The 19652-nt window shown below is 35.2% G+C and overlaps 2 long non-coding RNA genes across 2 annotated transcripts; both read left to right on the top strand.

The window, feature by feature from the left end:
* Positions 1 to 6998: 6998 nt before the first annotated feature.
* LOC306807929 lies at positions 6999 to 9530 on the top strand. Its single transcript, XR_013775856.1, has 3 exons — positions 6999 to 7154; positions 7811 to 7925; positions 9432 to 9530. It is a non-coding gene; the product is annotated as an uncharacterized lncRNA (long non-coding RNA).
* Positions 9531 to 10536: 1006 nt separating this feature from the next.
* LOC306807936 lies at positions 10537 to 12194 on the top strand. Its single transcript, XR_013775858.1, has 2 exons — positions 10537 to 10610; positions 12049 to 12194. It is a non-coding gene; the product is annotated as an uncharacterized lncRNA (long non-coding RNA).
* The last annotated feature ends 7458 nt before the right edge of the window (positions 12195 to 19652 follow it).

Here is a 19652-nt window from a genome sequence, read left to right as displayed (position 1 = left end):
TGCCCTGTACTGTAAGCACAGCTACTCAATCCCTAAATATCAGAACTTTCATCAAAAAGGCAACTGTAAAACCTAACACAATAAATAAAAGATGCAGTTGTTTCAACAGATCATTTAGTTGTTAGGGTTTGGTTTGGTTTATTTTTGGGGAAGGTGAAGGGGACAGGGACAGGGGAGGTGAGTATTGTTGTTTCTGAGTGAAATACAGATACGTCATTTTAGAGACCCATTTCTGTAAAAGTGAACCAGGAACTTTATGATTGGATGAAAGACATCCAGTACTACTATGCATAGCAAAGTCCTTGAAGGTACATTCAGCACAAGCAACTACTTAGAGAAAAACAAGAAGAAACGTGAAAAAAAGAGCACCTCAAAGAAAACAGTCCTCTGGATTTGGTGATTTGCTCAAAGTTTCAGAATAGTGATCTGGTAACTGACTTCAGGGATAAATGTCCTAACCAGAATAGTTATGTACATTTTTTTTTTTTTTTTTTTAAACTGACAGATTATTTATCTTCAGAAAACACAACCAGTAATTATATTTTTTCTCATAGTGTTGTACCAGATGGAAAAACTGTTTGGGAAGTGAATTACGTCAATTTAGGTCTTGCTTTACCTTGAGTTAAGCTAAGCAATATTGCCTTTTCTAGGAGATTGTTTCAATAGATAAAATTTTTTTTGAGATTTTTCCCCTCCTTTTTGGCACTGTGTTATAGCACAAAAGTAGTTCAAGAGTTTTTGGGTTATGGGAGGTGGGGGTTGAAAGTTGGTGGGGAGAGCGGAAGGAAGGAAGGAAGGAAGGAAGGAAGGAAGGAAGGAAGGAAGGAAGGAAGGAAGGAAGGAAGGAAGGAAGGAAGGAAGGAAGGAAGGAAGGAAGGAAGGAAGGAAAGGAAGGACGGAAGGAAGGACGGAAGGAAGGAAGGAAGGAAGGAAGGAAGGAAGGAAGGAGGAAGGAGGAAGGAAGGAAAGGAAGGAAAGGAAGGACGAAGGAAGGAAGGAAGGAAGGAAGGAAGGAAGGAAGGAAGGAAGGAAGGAAGGAAGGAAGAAGGAAGGAAGGAAGGAAGGAAGGAAGGAAGGAAGGAAGGAAAGGAAGGAAGGAAGGAAGGAAGGAAAGGAAGGAAGGAAGGACGGGAAGATTCTGATAAAATATTCAGGCTGATGGTGATAAGAATTCACCTGAAAAAGGTCTATGGGTTTTTGGTGAGTAATAATAACTAGCCTCTTGCTTGTTTAAACGGAGGAAGAGTACCAGTCACTTTAATCTTAATTAATTAGACAAATGAGGGGTTTATTTCTCATACACCAAAGGAAATTGCTGGTCTGCTCTGGAATTTACTCTTTCAAATCATTATAACTGCCTAGAGGTTATTGGTGTTTACATTCTGTCATACACTTTCTGGCTATCCAATACAGTCTCAAGTAGCTTGATTAAGAGCAGACTAAATGACAAAACAGTGCAGGATTCTATGAAACAGCATTAGCCTAAGCAGAATTGAGCAGCTGGCCTCAAGCCCTCAGGGTTTATCTCTGAAAAATAAGAAAGAGCAGCTGGATACAGCCTTAAAAGGGTCAAAGTGCACTAAGTTATTTGTTCATGAAAGTGAAGAGATTTGCTCTAGCTGTATTGTCAGTGCAGCTAAGAAAGGAATAAAAGACATATTTTAACAGAAATTATGGTTGAGTTAAAAAAAGAATTTAAACTGGAAACTCTTCTTAATTTTTGGAAAATAGAAGCTAGCAGAAGAAAGATAAAAATCCATAACCTGTTCATAAACAAGTAAATTTGTAAGCAGAACATTTCTTTAATGTAGATAGATACAAATGAATATGTTTTGTCTAAAAATAACTTGTCTTGCCTGAGTTGTCTCATGATAATACATTATAACACATGCTTATATCTGTTACTATTTCCTATACTCTTATATAATAATATTAAATAGCAATTTAAAGAATAGATACATGTTATTGTTACTTTTTCATTATCTGGTAAAATTAGTAATATAATGTGTTTAAAAAAAAAAAGATTATTGCATGCAGTAGGAGAACAAGAGTGTTCACTGTTTGAGGTGTTGTGGGGAAAGAAAACTAAGGCAAGAATACATACTAGAACTTTCAAATCAGATAGATTTTGACTATGGCTAAAATAGTGGGTCTTTAGAAATTATAGGAAAAGCAGAGAAAACTTAAAAAAATTGGCATTCCCCTTGAGAATACTAGATTGTTTATCCAAATATGGAATATTTGAAGTGCAAAAAATAAAAATAAACTATTGTCATTCTTACAGGTGAAAGTATTCTCATATAATTTGAGAGACAACCAAATATAAGGACCATTAATCCATTATGCCCATTCCACTGTGACTTCTCTTTTCTATAAGACCAACCCTTCTGTGAAGAGAGAAGAGTTTTCCATTAACTATTTCTGAACCCATTAAGAAATGATACACCTTAATAATTAACTTGCAGGAAATTTTTGAAAACTTTACAGGAGAAGATTAGAAGATGTCTATTAAAAGAGACATAAACCTTTTAAGATAAATACTTTCAATTGAAGCAAATTGCTGGTCATCTAGATGCAGCTCAGCTTTTTCCCTTCTTCTCCTTTCATCAAAAAACTTAACAGCTGGGGCCTCATCCAGGACACAAAATTGACAGATAAAGGACTCAGATGCCAAGGTCTAGAATAAATTTTTTAGCAGCAACATCTGTGTCTGTTGCAAAGCCCTTGGCTGATTTCTTGGCTGGCTGCTTGGCTGCCTCTGCTCTGTCTGTGACTCCAGTGCTGGCTATGCTAATGGCCATGTAATGGCCCCTGGTGCCCTCCTGGGGAATTAAACTGCTGATAAGCTTGTTGGCTTGCCATCTCTCTGGAAACTTTTTTTTAGTTTTGGGTGATCTGCAGCTGGAGGGGTTTGTTCCTTATTTGAGAAGAAGGCCCTTGAACAAATGCTCACAAGTTCAGTGTATGCAAGGCCAATTGCTGCTGCCAAAGGAATATTTTGGAGTCTGCTGTAAAGTCACATTCTTTTTAGATATAATGTTGCCTTAAGCCACAGGATATACTAAAGATGTCAGAAATTAAAAAATTCCAGAGACTAGAGACTGTGGATTCATCATTCATTTTAGTGTGCTATGAATTTCAGAACAGAGGACTCTGTCCTACAGAACATATGCCTAAATTTGTCCCATGAAGGAGTGTTTCCTAAATGGGTGTTTGGCTCATCAGAAATCAGGCCAGGTAAATCTTTACTGATAAAAATACCTGCTTATGCTTTTGTTATTAATGTAAAATCTCCTTAAATAGTTTCAAAGTCACAAAGCACATTTGCATGTATTTAAGCTAAAGTGTCCTATGAACACTCTTTCATTCTCTGCTTGCAGTTACTCAGACTTTGGCTTTACCATGGACTCATAATGACTATTCAACTGAATTTTATTCAAAATACTAACACTCGATTTCTGCAGACTTACTTTTCAAATTCATTCTAGAAGATGAATAATAAAGATAGGGTGATTCTTTTTGCCTAGGAGAAATCCTGCTGTCTTTATACACAGAAATACAGTAACCCCTCAGGACATGATTGTTCAATTCCCTTGAGCTTCTTTATGCATTTGGGTGATATAAAGTGCCTGCAAATATAGCAAATGCTGCCAACAGGGAATATTAGGGCATACGGAGCAGGTCAATGGAATGGCTGGGAAAAGGGTGTGTGACGGAAAGCCTCAAGCTATTGGAAACAGAATGAAACAGCCGAGTTTGCACAGCTTGAATTTTCTCCAAGATTGGACAAGCAGGATTTTGGCTTGCCTCAGAGTACAGTTTCTTCCACAGAGAAAGAATAATAATTATAAAAAAGAAGACTCAACTCTATAATTTCAATGGGATTCCTTAAAGTGAGTGGGAGAAAGGGAAAAAACCTGAGAAGATACATGTAAAGCAGAAAAATGTGAAACAAACAAACAAAAAAGCAGATATGAGTATCCAATTCTAATATCTAATGTGTATAATGCCAGACAAAGATGAGATTGACCCAAGACTGGGACATTTATATTTTAGTGGTCCTCTCATCCAGGTTAGATAAGTGAGATATGGGCTAACATTATGTACTAAGTGCAAGGCAAGACTGATGTGTCTAAGAATAAGATTCATAGATATCAATGACAGGCAACTGTTATATAGTTGTCAGTTATAATCAGTGTTCAAATGTGAAGTGTTTTGTTGGAACCCTTCCAGAGAGTTAGGTTTTCAACCAGGATTACAGAGAAATAATGCATTGTTCACAATGACAATCTAATTCCAGATGTAATTGTTTAAGAAAAGTAATTTTTTTTTTCCTTTCCGGAAGAATAAGAGGAAGGAAATATATTCAATATGTTATGAAGCACTATTGAGCAAGAATATCCCAAATCACCTATGTACTCAACTTCAAAATCCCTCTGATACTTCTTGAAAGAGACTTCCATTTATTTAAATATTGTATGGAAATTGAAATGCAGTTAGTACATAAGACTGAAAGAAAATAATTTCACAATATTATATATTCATTGGTTATGATTCTCTCCCAAGACCTAATAAATCCAAATATGTGATCTGAGTCAAGCAGAGTATGGTTTTGTGTCTGTAATGAGTCTCCTGGTTACTCAGATTTTGGGCTTTCACAGAAAGCACAGTAAATGCTTTCATTCTTTTTTAGTGTCCCGCCAGATCTGTGTTGGCAATGTCTACTAACTTCATATTCACGGGAGACACACTAATGCTATAGCTGAAAAAATGGAAAAAAATGGACAGTGAGCATTCCATTTTCTGAATATTCCTTGATAATTTTCTGCTCACATCATAGTTACTTATAAATAAGAAGTGGGATAAATGATCTGTAACACTATCCCTTATTTAACCTATAGTTTATCTTTATTAAATAGTATTGCCAATAATGTCATGCATCAATAGCTGTATGGACTGGTAAGAATATATGGATTATCCATTCAGGAAAGATTTTTCTTAACATCACTAGAGATATGAAGATAGCTTAATGGTTCTTTTCTTTAATGCAGTTGAAATTTTGTTCATCAGGATAAAAGGGAGGAATATCTTCTGGCATGGTAGAAAATATACTGTAAGTAACTATTGTGCATTCTTAAATTAGTTTTAAATTTTTTTTAAATTTTAGATTTGCAAGTTTAGATTAGATATATTGGTAAGCTTTCCCCAGCCTTGTTAATTTGCATGATTCTGTTGTTTAACATTCTATTTATACTACTGCCATTTAGAAAACAGTTGACTTTTACAACAGCTGATGCAGTAGTTTTCTGAGGCAAGCTCAGTGCTGTACCACAACATTCCTAGGGCTACAGTAAAAGCTTTTGAATACCAATATAAAACAACACTGACATACTGATAATGAATACTTGTAAAATCAAGAATTAAATTTTTAAACCCAAAACAAAATAACAATATTTTATATAATATATATATTTATATATTAAAAATATATGTTTATATATTTATATAATATATATATTTATATAATAAATAAATATATTTATTTCAACAGTAAAAGGGAGGAAAACTGTTATTACTATTAATGACTGAGCCAAGAAAGCCCTAAGTAACTCAGCCTTTTCCTCTTCCTTTGTTGCATCCAATAAAGGATGGCGATTCTTCTTATCTCTGCTTCTGTTGCTTATGCATTTATATAAACATTTTTATTGTATTGTACAGCAGCAGGTCATTAAGTTCTACTTGGATTTAGGCTCTTATGATGTTCTCCCTACATATCCCCCAAACATCTTTGTTGTCCTCTTGAATTGCCTGCCTCTTCTTTCAAAGGCATGAACTATTTTTGTTTCTGAGTTTCAACCAAATATCTCCCTTCAGTCAGACCAGTCTTCTCCACCAGCTTATCTTTTAGCACATGGGCGTGGTCTACTTGTACGTCTTTAACATTCTCTTCTTGAAAAATATCCATCCTTCCTGGACTCCTCGGCCTTTCAAGGATTTCTTCCTAATATGACTTTATTATACATTGAATGTTAACAGCACCTCTTGTTTAAGCCCAGATTCAGCCTTCCTTGTCATGTCAAGCTTGCAAGTTACAGACAGTTATTGTATTTTAAGTGGCACTGTGGAGCAAATGGAAATGCTTTGGCCAAATATTTTGTCACAATCTGCCTGTCCATGCATATTATTGCCATCTTGCCTACCTCTGCAGCATTTTATGTGGATAATAATAAGCAACCCAGGCTATATCTGCCTTTATGCAGTTTGGTTGGGCAATATGATGGCAAACTACAATGATCCTGCAGCTAACAGTGCCTTTGCATGAAGTTGTCTGGAAAGGCAGACCAGGATCAGTCTATTTCCTAGCCTTCATTCCTAGCCAAGCTCTCAGTAACAAAAGCAAGGAAAACAAACAAATCCAAACAAAAAGACTGAAATATGCTGGTACCATATTTCACACATGGTGTAATTTTCAAGCTTATTAAAAGTGATCTAGAACTGAAATTCTTTCTTTATATAAGATAGTTTTGTTTTGAACTGTTTTTGTGTTTTAAACCCACCAAGCAACCAGCCCCACACAACTGCTTGTGCACTTCCCCACCATTGCCATGGGAAAGAAAATCAGAGGAGTAAAAGTGAGAAAACTCATGTGTTGAGATAAAGACAGTTTAATACATAAATTAAAATCCATGCACTCAAATAAAACAAAACAAGGAATTAATTCACCACTTCCAGCTGTAACCAGGTGTTCAGCCATCTCCAGGGCAGCAGGGCTCCATAACATTTAACAGGGACTTGGGACAGTGAACACCATCACTCCAAATATCCCCTGCTTCTTCTTTCTTTCCCCCCCACCATGACCCTGCCTTCTTTTTATGTACTGGACATGCTGTCATAGGATATGGAATATCCCTTTAGTCAGCTGGGGCAGTTTTCCCATCTGTGTATGCTTCCAAATTCCCATACAATCCTAATCCCTTTACCAATACGGCACAAGTGGAAGCACAAAGACTTGTCTCTATGTGAGCACTGCTCAGCAATAACAAAAAAAATCTCTATATTATCAACCCTTTGCTCAGCACAAATCCAAAACACAGCCAAACCAACCACTGGGAAGAAAATTAACTCTACCCCAGCCAAAACAAGCACAATGCTATGTGAATGCTCCCTATTGTACTGTAAGTAATGTAGTTTAGAGACTCTCTGTTACAGGTCTCAGAGTGTAAGACATTTGAAACAGATATCTTCATATTTTGTTATCTCTGATTCTCTGATTATGCAGCAGTGCATTTATTTCTGACAATCTTTAATGTCTAAGTTTATAAAAAACTTTGAGTATATTCATGAACTAGTGTTTCAGCATAGCAATACAGTTATCTGCAACAAAAATGATGCTTTGGACAAAATTTTCTGACTCAGGGTAGATAGAAGCACAAAAAGTTAGTTATCATTGTTGTGCATGATTACATAAAGGGGTGTGTCTATAAAGTTTACTCATGAGAAAAATTATTCATTGCCACATTACCAATTTGATATACTGAAATTAACACTTAAGTCATGTATTTTCGTTCTGCTTTTAAGAACAATTCCTACTTGTATATAATGTTTTCTGAAGAACTGCAAGTAAAAGATACTCAATTAGAATTTTAAATTTTTATTCGCAATTATATCTTGAGTTCTTCAAGAACCTGAGTCCTTTCCCCAGAGGGTAGTGATTGATGGCTCAGAGTCCCAATGGACACCAGTGACAAGTGGTGTCCCTTGGGGACTTTACTGGAATCAGTGTAATCTAATATCTTCATTAATGACACAGATGAAGGAATTGAGTGCATCCTCAGCAAATCTGCTGATGCCACCAAGCTGAGCAGTGCAGTTGGCACTGCTGAAGGACAGGATGCCATCCAGAGGGACTTAGGCAAGCTCGAGAAGTAGGTGCATGGGAATATCCTGAGGATTGATAAAACCAAGCCAAGGTACTGCACCCAGGTCATGGCAGACTCTGGTATCAACCAAGGCTGAGGGATGAACAGATCAAGAGCAGCCCTGCTGAGGAGGACTTCTCAGGTTGAGAGACTAGACATGACCCAGCAATGTGCACTACAGCCCAAAAAGCCAATTGTACTCTGCCAGGATATCCTGCATCCAAAGCAGTGTGGCCAGCAGGTTCTGTCCCTCTGCTCTGCTCCTGTGAGACCTCACCTGGAGAGCTCCATCCAGTTCTGTCACTGGAAGAATATTGACCTGTTGGAGCAAGTCCAAAGGAGGCTGCCAAGATGATTAGAGGAGTAGAGCATCTCTCCTATGAGGAAAGGATAAGAGAATTGGGATTGTTCAGTCTGGAAAAGAGAAGGCTTAGAGCTGACCTAATTTTGGCCTTCCAGTGCCTGAGGGAGCCAGAAGAAAGATAAAGAGGGATTTTCACAAGACCATGTAGACAGGACAAGAAGTAATGGATTGAAAATAAAAGAGAATAGATTTAGATTAGATATTAGGAAACAATTTTTTGATGTGAGGCTGGTGAGGTACTGGAAAAGGTTGCCCAGGGAAGCTGTGAATGTTTCATCCCTGGAGGATGGATGGACCTTTGAGCAACTTGGTCCAGTGAAAAGTGTCCCTGCCCCCTGCAGCTGGGTTGGAACTAGATGATCCTTAAGGTCTCTTCCAACCTAAACAATTCTATTTTTCTATGAAAAGCATTTTCAGAGAAATTTTGTAAAATCATATGCTTTTCATTTAATTATTCAATCCCCAAGTTGTATGTGTTCAATTACCAAGCAGTTTTTACAATATAAAATATATCTATTAAAAATTTTTCACTTCTGGACACTAACTAAATGTTGCTTCAAAGACAGAATTATTTATTTTCTTGTGAGCTTTTCCTCTGGGGAATGTGAGTGTATAATATTTATTTATTTATTTATTTATTTATTTATTTATTTATTTATTTTGCAGCATCTCTGAGAGGTGGAGTGATACTATTTTACAGGTTATGAATGGACACATAGAGACCTCAAATAAAAAATTTTACATTTATTTCATCTTTCTATGTAAAACAATACCATTGAACTCTTTGAGTTCAAGCTCTAGTCCTACCCTTTCCACAGATTATGTCACTGAGTTCTCAAGTCAGACAATAAAAACTTTGGGAGATATATTTATTGATCTTATTTGACCAACCATATAAGAGATCGTATTGTGAAGAGTAGTCAGCGGGTCCAAGGAGTTCAGGGAGAGCCTTACCTTACATGCAGCATTTGTGAGCCCACACCTGAAGTTCTGGATCCAAGTTTGGACTCACAAGGCAGATTTATACCAAGAGTGTGCACAAAAGCAGCCACCGAGATAGGGCACTGGATATATGCTGTACAAGCAGAATCTGTGTGTGATTGGTCCTAGAAAATAACTCTTAAGGGAGATCTTACTGATCTTTTCAGCTATCCGTGGAAATCCTATAGAACAGATGGAACCAGACCACTTCCTGTCAGAACACATCAGAGAAGTGGGAGAAATCATGCTGAAAATAGAGAACTCTGGTAACGTGATAAAGTTGTCTCTTTTGCACTGGCATTCCATAAGAAAAACAACTGTTTTAATTAAAAATTACTATCCTGTTGTTGATTATTTCCAGAAATTAAATTCCCTGTGGGGAGGTGTGCAAATAGACTGTATACGCTGCAAATGACAGGACTTTTATAGTGAGAAAGGCAGTTCCACTAAATATCAGTAAATGCTGATTTTGATGACAAATGATGTTGTAGTATATACTTTCAGGTAATAATACTGTACAAGACAATATAGCACAATACAATACTTTTGCTTCAAAAGTATTAATGCAAATCTTTCTTAATACATCCACACTTCACTCTAAAATACTTACTATAGATACATAGATAAAGCCTTTTGGTGTATTTCCTGAAAACAAAAGACAAACTGAGTGGACTGTAAAAAATGGGTTGGACTTGATGACCTCAAGAGTCTTTTCCAACCTAATTGATTCTGTGATTCTCCAATCAACACAAAAGAGAGATCATTGGATTAATCACTTCTATTAAAACACTTTTGTACTGAATTTTACCAATTCTTTGGAAACTGTCTTTTTTTTTTTTTTTTTTTCTTTTCCTCTCCAACTCTCATTATGCATCTAGAATAGCTGAGCATAAAGTGTCATCCTATAGATCATACATCTGTACTTCTTCCAGGAAAAGCAATTACTGCCCCCAGCCTCCATTTTGCCCCAGTTGTTTGTTCATCACTAGTCTGAGTCAGAGGTGCCCATTAAGCTCCTTGTTTAAGTTTTTTGACCTTTTTCAGGAGAAGCAAGCAGAAGTTAATGTAAGCAGTTTAAACAGCAAGTATATTGCAAATGAAATTGTTTAGGGAGCTACCACACAGCTAAGAAATCAGAAAGGTGATGAGTGATCTTGGGGACTGGACCTGAGCTGCCAGGAAAGGAAAGGAGAGTAACAAGCTTTTTATATTCTCACAGCTGCTGCTGGATCAGTTTTGCCTCTTTGACATTCTCCCTCCTTGTTTATTCTAGAATTTCCAATGGGCATTTGCTATCACTTGTGAGCTGAGAGCTGTGTAGAAGATATTCTGTAAAGATCATAAAGGTATATCAAAAATCTAGTCCTACAAAATTTTACATTGGCAGCTTTATGACATAATCTCAGGACTCTTGAATTAAGAGCAAAGCTCTCATTACCTCGGTAGCGATCTATAGTAAAAAAAATCCTATAGTAAAAAAGCTGGTCTTTCATAACGGAAATAAAATAAAAGAATGATTATATATAATTAGCTTGGCTCCATAAGAGTTGTTTGTTTTAGATTCTATTTATTATTAATATTACAGGGTGCAATTCATGGAAATGTGTTAGAAAGAGAAAACAACTCATGGAGCACAGAGGAAAATACTTGTCTTCTAACTTTCTCATATCCATCCTCTTGACTTAAGTGTCATATCAAAAAAACATTTTCAGGTATTATAAGTGTGTAAATTTCCTTTCCTGAAAGATAAGTTCAAATAGATTGCTTAGATCTTAACCTTCATCTAATTTTATTCTATAGCTGGATACTTAATATAACTAATATGTTTTTTGAAGAAAACAGCTTTTATAGGGTGTGGGAATTATTTGGATGGTATCACAGATTTTTGATGCCAAGGCCTGAAAAATATTATTCCAAAGGCAGCATCTGGCTTCTTGGCACATCTAGCCTTTAGTTTCTCAGTGCCTCTAGGTTCTCTTGTATGGTTGATCATATTTGAATGCTAATTTTACTCCCTAACTTCTTGGAATAAAACAGATTTTGTGGAATGTATGTGCAAGCATATATATAGTGATCAACTTGTACTTCTGCAAAGTATTGTTAGTTATCTTCAAAAAGTCAGTCAATTACCTGCATCCATACTTATCCAGATATCTGCACACATGGGGCAATGCATATATATTTAGTTCTAAGGGGAACTTTTTTTCCCACCTCTTCAAACCATGATCATGTATGCAACACAGAAGTCAATAGGGGTAATTTTATTTGTTTGTCCCTACCAAAATGAGTATTTTTGCAATAATCACAGTAGTTTCTCACATTCTTTAACATCTATAGAAAAGAAACCCCAACCCTTTAGTTTCTGGCAAGCCCAAATTTTGCTCATATTCATCTGGATCATTTTTTATGTTTCAATTTCTTTATCTCCAGCCTTCTTGTTTCTTTGCATTAGTTTTGGTGATCTGTTTGCAAAAAATAACACTGACACTAGTGAATTTTGTCTTTTGCCATTATCTCATGACAGTCAAATGGATCCCTTTCTCTATCCTTGTTTTCTTCACCACAAGTCTGTTCTCATTTCCATGATCCTTCCTGCTTTAGATTTCTCACTGCTCTTTATCCACCCTGACCTTCGTGATCCCTTCTTCCACTTTATTTCACTTGTCGTTTAGTCCAAAGCTTGACCAAGGGAACCATGTACCTAAGAAAGATAAATTCTGTGTAGAAGTGATATTCAGTCTACTCCACCAAATCCTTAATTGTTCTGTTTTCTTTGAAATTCAGAGAACCATGTATCAGCATGGTAGTGACTAAGACATCTACCACAACTCAAGCTGGTGGTAGGCATTTTATTCACTAATTTGCAGAAACTTGAAACAGTAGGTTTATGGGAACCTACATAGAAATGAAGATTTAATGGTTTCAATTTATTTTCTTAATTATCTATTTGAGATATATATCTTCAAGAATCTTAGGGTCCATCCTGACATCAGAAAAACACTTCAGCTTCTGGGCCAACGTATGCTGTTCTATCAATTGTCTTTAAAGGAATCTATAAAGGCTGGCATTTTCTAATAAGGGAAGTCATGGTCAGTTACCCAGTTTTCAAATTTCCATAGGGCATTTTAGATTCACTCCAAAATCCAGTTCTTGACATAGAAATCTGAATGTAATTCTCTCTCCTTGGAGAGGGACCCCACAGGGAATGTGGGGTCGAATGGGTTTTGAAGGTACCACAGTAATGCATTTTAGAACACTGACTTTAAGGAAATTAACTTTGTTGCTTCATAATTAGCAGAACTGGGACAATCAGCTAAAGCCCAGAAACATACTGTTCATTCTATGAACAATGGCCCTGTTGCCAATATAATGTTTTACAGATTATGTATGACAGTTTTACATCTGCTAAACATCTATTCACAGCAGACTTTTTTTTTCACTTTTGTGTTAGAATTAGTGGAAAATTATCTCCTTTATGATGCCATATATAAATACATATATCAACTAGACATATTAGCTGGAGTTTTTGATACAATGCCCTAGAGAAAGAAGCAAAACAAAATCCAGAGTCCCCAGACATACTTGTAGTATTAAAAGAAGTTTGATGCAGAACATTCTATTTTTCTTAATATCTTTCTTTTTAATTTTACCCTAGATATATTCCTGATAAATTAATCTAGTCTAGCAATTTTTGTTTAGTTAATTATTGCTAATTTTATTTTCACCTGAAAACAGACAGAATAAATGTGTTAGACCTCTGAATTAATTCCGATTCAAGATACTCTAAATCACTCTGGTCAACAGGGGTTTAAATGACATGCTGGCTGTTATGGAATTCAGACTGATGTCAAATCAACTCTGCTAAATGATGAATAACTTGCATCCAGTCTGCAGGGAACTCTCTGAACAGTAAAATATAATCATAATGAGACTTAATTTATTTGTCATAAAAATTACTGTCAACTCCAACTAGGGCAAAGTGTTTTGTCTGGAAAGTTAAGCAAAAAATGTTTTCTGGAAAAATACCAAGTAAATTTCTTATTCCTTCAGCTAGATGTTCTAAATGGCTAAAATTCCCTATTTCCAAGGACAAAGAATTGATTAAAAATATTGATGCATTTTATGTAAAGTATTTTAAATTTGTAAAAGTTTTATATCTGTTTTTTTAACCGGCAGGCAAATCAAGGCCTAGAGAAGTTAACTGCATTACTCACAGTCAGAGAGAACTCTTGAGTGATCAAAAATACACAGTATATTTGTAGAAACTTTGTTACCTTTCTTAAAGTATGCACTCTTCAATAAATCATAAAAAAATCTGGTCCCCTCTGATGCCATGTCATATCTCAGTCTATATTATGCTTCAGCACAGAAATGTAGATGCTGAAGATACTGATTCAGAATGCCAGCAATACACAGATATATGAGACTCAAAGGTGATGGCTGCAGAAATGCTTGCTTTCTGATAATTTTTCTTGTCACTAGATACTTCAGATCTTCCCAAGTCTCCCTTTATGGAAAATATCAAGCATCCCAACTATTATTTTTTCCCCTATGTTGTGCTGGAAGAAAATATATTTTACTAAATAAAATATACCAACTTTTAAGGCAGAAATTGGACTCTGACAGCATTAACTCATCTAACAGTCTGATCATTTGGACTTTGGTAAGGGTTTGTATCTTTGAACTCAGCAGCATCAGAGCCTTCCCTTGTCTTTAGCTATTTGTACCATCTGCCAAGTTATTGATTGACCTTAATCAGAGGGTGATTGTCCTGGTTTCATCTGGGATAGAATTAATTTATTCTCAGTGGCTATTACAATGTTCTGTTTTGGATTCTGAATGAGCATAGTGTTGATAACACACTGGTGTTTTGTTTTTTTTGCTACGCCTTGTTTATCCAATTGAAGGACTTTTCCCCCCATCACATCTCATGCTCTGTCAGCCAGAAGGAACACAAAATAAACTGGGATGGAGCACAGCTGGGGCAGTTGACCCAAACTGACCACAGGGATGTTCCACACCACAGAATGCCATGCCCAGTACATGAACTGGAAGGATTAACCCAGTAGGGTGGCTGATCTGGGTTTGGGAATGGGGATCTGACACTAGTCAGCAGGTGGTGACCAATTGTATTGTCATAATTTGTTTTTTGTTTATTTTACCTTCTTCTTGTTCTTCTTCTTTGCTTTCATTATTTTCTTTTTCAATTGTTAAGAACTGTTCTTATATCAATCCACATGTTTTACTTGTGATTCCTGCCCATTCCACAGGGGAGGGGGAGTATTGAGTGAGTAGCTGTGTGGTGCTTATTTGCCAGCTGGACTTAAACCATGACAGTGATTGAATAGATCTCACTGTTATAATTCAACCTGATTGTCCGCTGCAGTCCTAGTGAAGCCACTCACTCATGTCCCAGGTTGTCTAAATTTTTCCGTCTACTATCTCCTTCTCAGAATAGGGCATCCTTCCCCAGCCAATGTGCTTTAATGCAAGCACCCCAGCAGCATCCTCAGTCTTGTAGTACATTTGATTGCAAAAACCTCAAAGTAAAACAAAGAATGCAACATTTATTGCAGACTATTTTATATTAATCAATATACGTGAATCTTCAGTTGGGGCAGAAAGCATTTTCTCCACAGTATAGAATCAACCTTCATTTTCTCATATCAAATGAGGGACCTAATATAAGGAAAAATATCATAATCTCAAATAAAGGTAGGTAAGATGTTGACTAATTTTTTCAGTGTTCAAAGTACTTCTGTTTTCATTTGCATCTCAATTTCAGTCAGTTAACTTCTTGCTGTCTTGTGTTCTGGAGATTCAAAATCCAAAGTAGGAAATGAACTTTCTTTGAGGTAGTACAGGCAATACAAGAATACCATCTTATAATTCCTACTTATTTTCTGAAATCTGAACCAAAATGTCACTATGAAAACACACCAAATTTTTATGTCAACTCAAAACAAGAGGATCATTCATGTTTGTCATACTCAAGTTTGACTTAAACATGTGAACAACAAAGCAGCTACCAAAATATTTTTCTACATTTTTTCTTGCAAAACCAGTGTGGGGTAAATGGTTTATTCATAGAATGAATTATTCTTTGGAGTCATATAAGGTGGTTGTTTTTTTTTTTTTCTAAAAGAGCCATATGTTTTCCATATGAAACTACAAATTTGCCTCAATAAACTAGTAGCTCATGAAGAAATAACAAAATGTTGCTTATGTTATATATTATTAGGATGTGTTTAAAGAGCAAACTGACAAAACAAATGTTTTCTGAATAGAGAGAAAAAAACCAAGGTTTTCTCTATCACATTTTATAGGTATTGCATAAATCATAATTTACTTCTGTCGGATAATTGTTCCTAGAATTTTGTAAGCTTATGACAGATGTGCTGATGAAAAATTATGCCCATCATAGAAAATTTGGAAAGAGTCCTAGGCTGCCCAATTATGCAAAAGTTATAGCGCATGTAAGGGACACCTACTGTTTTAAAGAGAAAAGTGGGAATTAAAATTTTACACAAAGGAAATTCTGTCTGGAAGATTTAGTGGAGCTGGGACTTCAACAAAAGATGTTCAGTCAGGGGGTTTTTGTTTGGTTTTCTTCTTTTCTGACACTTCTTTTTTGTCAAAGCAATTAATATTAAGGGCTGAAGTGCTTTGAATCCAACCATAGGCATTTTATTCATACTCTCTGCTTAATGTATGCTACATAAAGAAGAAACAATGAAAAAAATAGGCATATTGCCAAATGTTACATTTTTATTTTCTTCCTGAAGGGATTTTTTTTTTCCTAATACTCTGGGATCATGCTGTAAATTGTAAATTTGTAAATATGCAAATTCATATTTGTATATTCCTATAATTACCTAATTAATATAAGATATAAAATGCAAATAACTTATGAAGGAGTGTTTTTATTATTTGTCCAAGTTACCCATACAGTCAAAGGCCAAAAGAACTGTTTATGCACACTTAATTTGACCTCATTTATTGTATAGAAAGGTATAGGTCACTACCCACACCTTTTTTTTTTTTTTTTTTTGCAGGTTTAGGTCATGTGTGATGGAAGTTTTATTTTATGACACCTCCTGAGATTTCAGATGTGTTTTGTCTGGGAAGAAAGAAAAAAAGAGGTGAAGAATACCCAAGTAAGCAATGATTTACTACTGCAGCTCTTATTCTCCAACAGACATTTGCTTCACAGAGAATAATCAGATCTCCTTTTCACATAATGAACTGTAGGAAGAGAATCATTCAGGAAAGAGATATGAAATTCATGTGTTCTGCAGTACAGCCACTAAGGAATTGAATGAGTGTTTTGTCTACAATGGTAGAAACACACAGGGATTTCTACTAATTCCCTTAAGATTCTCTGTTGGCCAAGACATGCTTAAATGTAGGGAAAGACTAATAATGGCTGTTAATCATTAATTAAAAAAAAAAAAATCAACCATAACTATATAAATAGGTCTTGGGTTATCTGGATCATTAAAATGATGTCTACAGTCTTTCATTGTAAAACATTAAGAAAAATTCCAAGGAAACGTTCTGAAGTCCAAAAGCATTGCAGAGATGTAGGATGTCAAAGTGAAGCTTCTCTCTCCAAATGCATGTACTGCTAGAATCACTAGACAAGTTGTCATGCCTTAAAATTACAACAAGTGACAAAGTAACCAGAAAACAAGCAATGCTGTTTAGCATTAAAATATGGTAACATAATATACACATAAACTTAGTAGCTATTTTTTTCACTACTGACATATTTGAAATGTAATCAATGTATTTAACTAGAAGTGTTGGTGATTTGGGGTCTTTTTAAAGGAGCTTGTAAAGATATAAACCCACCCTGTGTGACTGATTCCATACATGTATGGATATTCTATTCAACAAAGTATTTAAAAGAGAGTTCTCTCTTCTCAGGTATAAAAGATCAAAAAAAAAAAAAAAAAAAAAAAAAAAAAAAAAAAAAAAAAAAAAAAAGAGGAAAGAAAGTTTGAATGCTATGTCCCAATTCAACTTTCCTTCAAAAAACTCAGTTGTTGCTAGTTTTTGAAAAGAAGCTTTAGCCTGGCCAAAATGAGGTCTGCATCATAATTATAAAGAGTAATATGTGAAAACTTTATAACAAGTTCTATTCTTCAAGTAAAAATTGACCACTTGCTACCTAACTATATATTCTAGGGGTTTTTTTGCTTGCAAGTGCATTAGTATTCAGTATTCTGTATTTTTTCAATAGTCTAAATGCATTCTAATTTTCCAAGTATCATAAAAATTATAGAAAATTGATTTTGATTGAAAATGTTTAAATTTTTTAATAACAGCCATTGCTTATCTAATTCATGGTGTTTTATGTAGTTTATATTTGTTTTATTATCAGTTAATCTACCTAAAAAAAAAATGTTTTCTGAATTAATGCAGTAGTAATTTTATTTGACTTTTCTGTATTTCTTTAGATGTGCCACAAATATTTCCAATTAAGTAATGAAACAACAGTTTAAAAATTTAATTTACATTATAGACTATCTAAAGAGAAAAGTAATTTATCTTCATGAAAAGTGAGATAAATAACTGACATTTAATCAGCACTTTTAATGAATATTAGAGATATAGAAGGACATATTTTGAGAACTAGAGAGAAGGGATATGAGGAAAATAAAGGGAGAAAGAGAGAGGGGGAAACGTCATAGCAGAAGTTGTGCGATACAGGATACGGTTGGGGGCATACTCACAGTTACATTGCAATTTGATAGTTATTTCCAAATGTAGAATTAAGTTTATGCATACTCATTTAAGCATGTGCATTTAAAATTTAGTAGTTTCTAGTATTCAATAAACTCCAAGCCATTTGAGTGAGGTATGGAGAAGTTTAACATGTCTGTACTGCTGTGTGCCTAATATTGAAAATGCAGAAAAATGACTAAACATTGAATAAGTTTCCACCCAACCTGTAGGCCATTAGGTGTGCTACGTATCCTTTGATATCCTTGATAACCCTTGAGCCAGTAAGACTTTAGTTATGACATCTTTCTAATGCTCCCTAATCATAGAATTGCAGAGTATGCAGAATTGTTAGCAGGCACAAGGACCATTGAGTCTCCTTGCCCTGCACAGAGCCATCCCCAAGAATCACACCATGTGCACAGTACAGCAAATGTGGGGAACCCAGATCTGACTGTATTGCCCAGGTATGAGCAGATTTGAACTTGGATTTTGGAAAAGCAGAGAAATTATTCTACCTATTCATCATGCAATATAATAATATGAGCTACTTTCAGTTTCTTCATTTTAAGCTGTTTTATATGGAATAGAATACACACTGGAATACATGCTTCTGTATTTTAGTTCTTAGAATGCATACCTAAAAGGAATGTGGGCATATCTGGCCTGTCTGGGAGTTTTGGTTTTTTTTGGGGTTTTTTTTATTTTTTGTTTTCTGTTTGTTTGTTTGTTGGTTTCCTTGTTTGTTGAGGGGTTTAAACAAGAAAAGTATAATTTAAAAGTTAAAGATACATTTGGGATGTTTACATTTTTGTTTCTGCTCCAATAATTATGAAAATATTTTTGCAAACTTGAATAGCTTTTTCAAGAAAAGACTGGGAGAACTTCCCTCTGAATAACACATAGCTCAGTATTTGACTATAGAGTGATAACAAAGGAAATAAAATCAAACATATAGGAACCTTATCTCGTCTCAGAAAAATAATTCATCTTATGAAATTTAAAAGGGATTGTCAGGGCTTTCAGGAGGAGAGAAAGATCTAATCTACTTTAAGTGCTTTAGGATAAGATTACTTTGAAATTCCAAATATAAAATAAATTTAAGGCAAACCTCCCTAGATGTTCTCCCTGGCTTTTATAATGTTATCACTTCACTGTTCCTTTCTTCATTGTGCTGGTTTCTATAAACTGTATTGCAAGATACTTTTACAGTGACAAACCATCCTCCTAAGAGTTAGGCATTTCAATGAAAATTTCACCTATGTGAAAATGCCCAGAATAAGACAATACATTTATAGTGTTTTTATTTATTAAGCCTCATTTTATTTCTTCAGTTTAATATGCATATAGTTGATTCAATTTCATGGAAAGATAGAATATTTGAGGTTGAAAGGAACCCATATGAATCATCAAGTCAAACTCCCTGTTCCTCCCAGGACTACCTAAAAATAACAGTATGACTACAAACATCATCAAGATGCTCCTTGTATTCTGACAGACTTTTTCCTTGGAAAGCCAGTTGCAGTGACTGACCATCCTCTTTAGGAGCATGAAGGAGGTGAAGACCATTTACTAATGTCCAGTCTGAAAGTTCCTGACATTCCGTTTCATTATGTCCTAAATTCCATAAGGATGTTATATATTACTGCTTTAGGTTGTTA

The sequence above is a fragment of the Erithacus rubecula genome (genome assembly GCF_903797595.1).
Source record: "Erithacus rubecula genome assembly, chromosome: 1".
Classification (NCBI taxonomy): domain Eukaryota; kingdom Metazoa; phylum Chordata; class Aves; order Passeriformes; family Muscicapidae; genus Erithacus; species Erithacus rubecula.
This window is presented reverse-complemented; position numbering and strand designations above follow the sequence as displayed.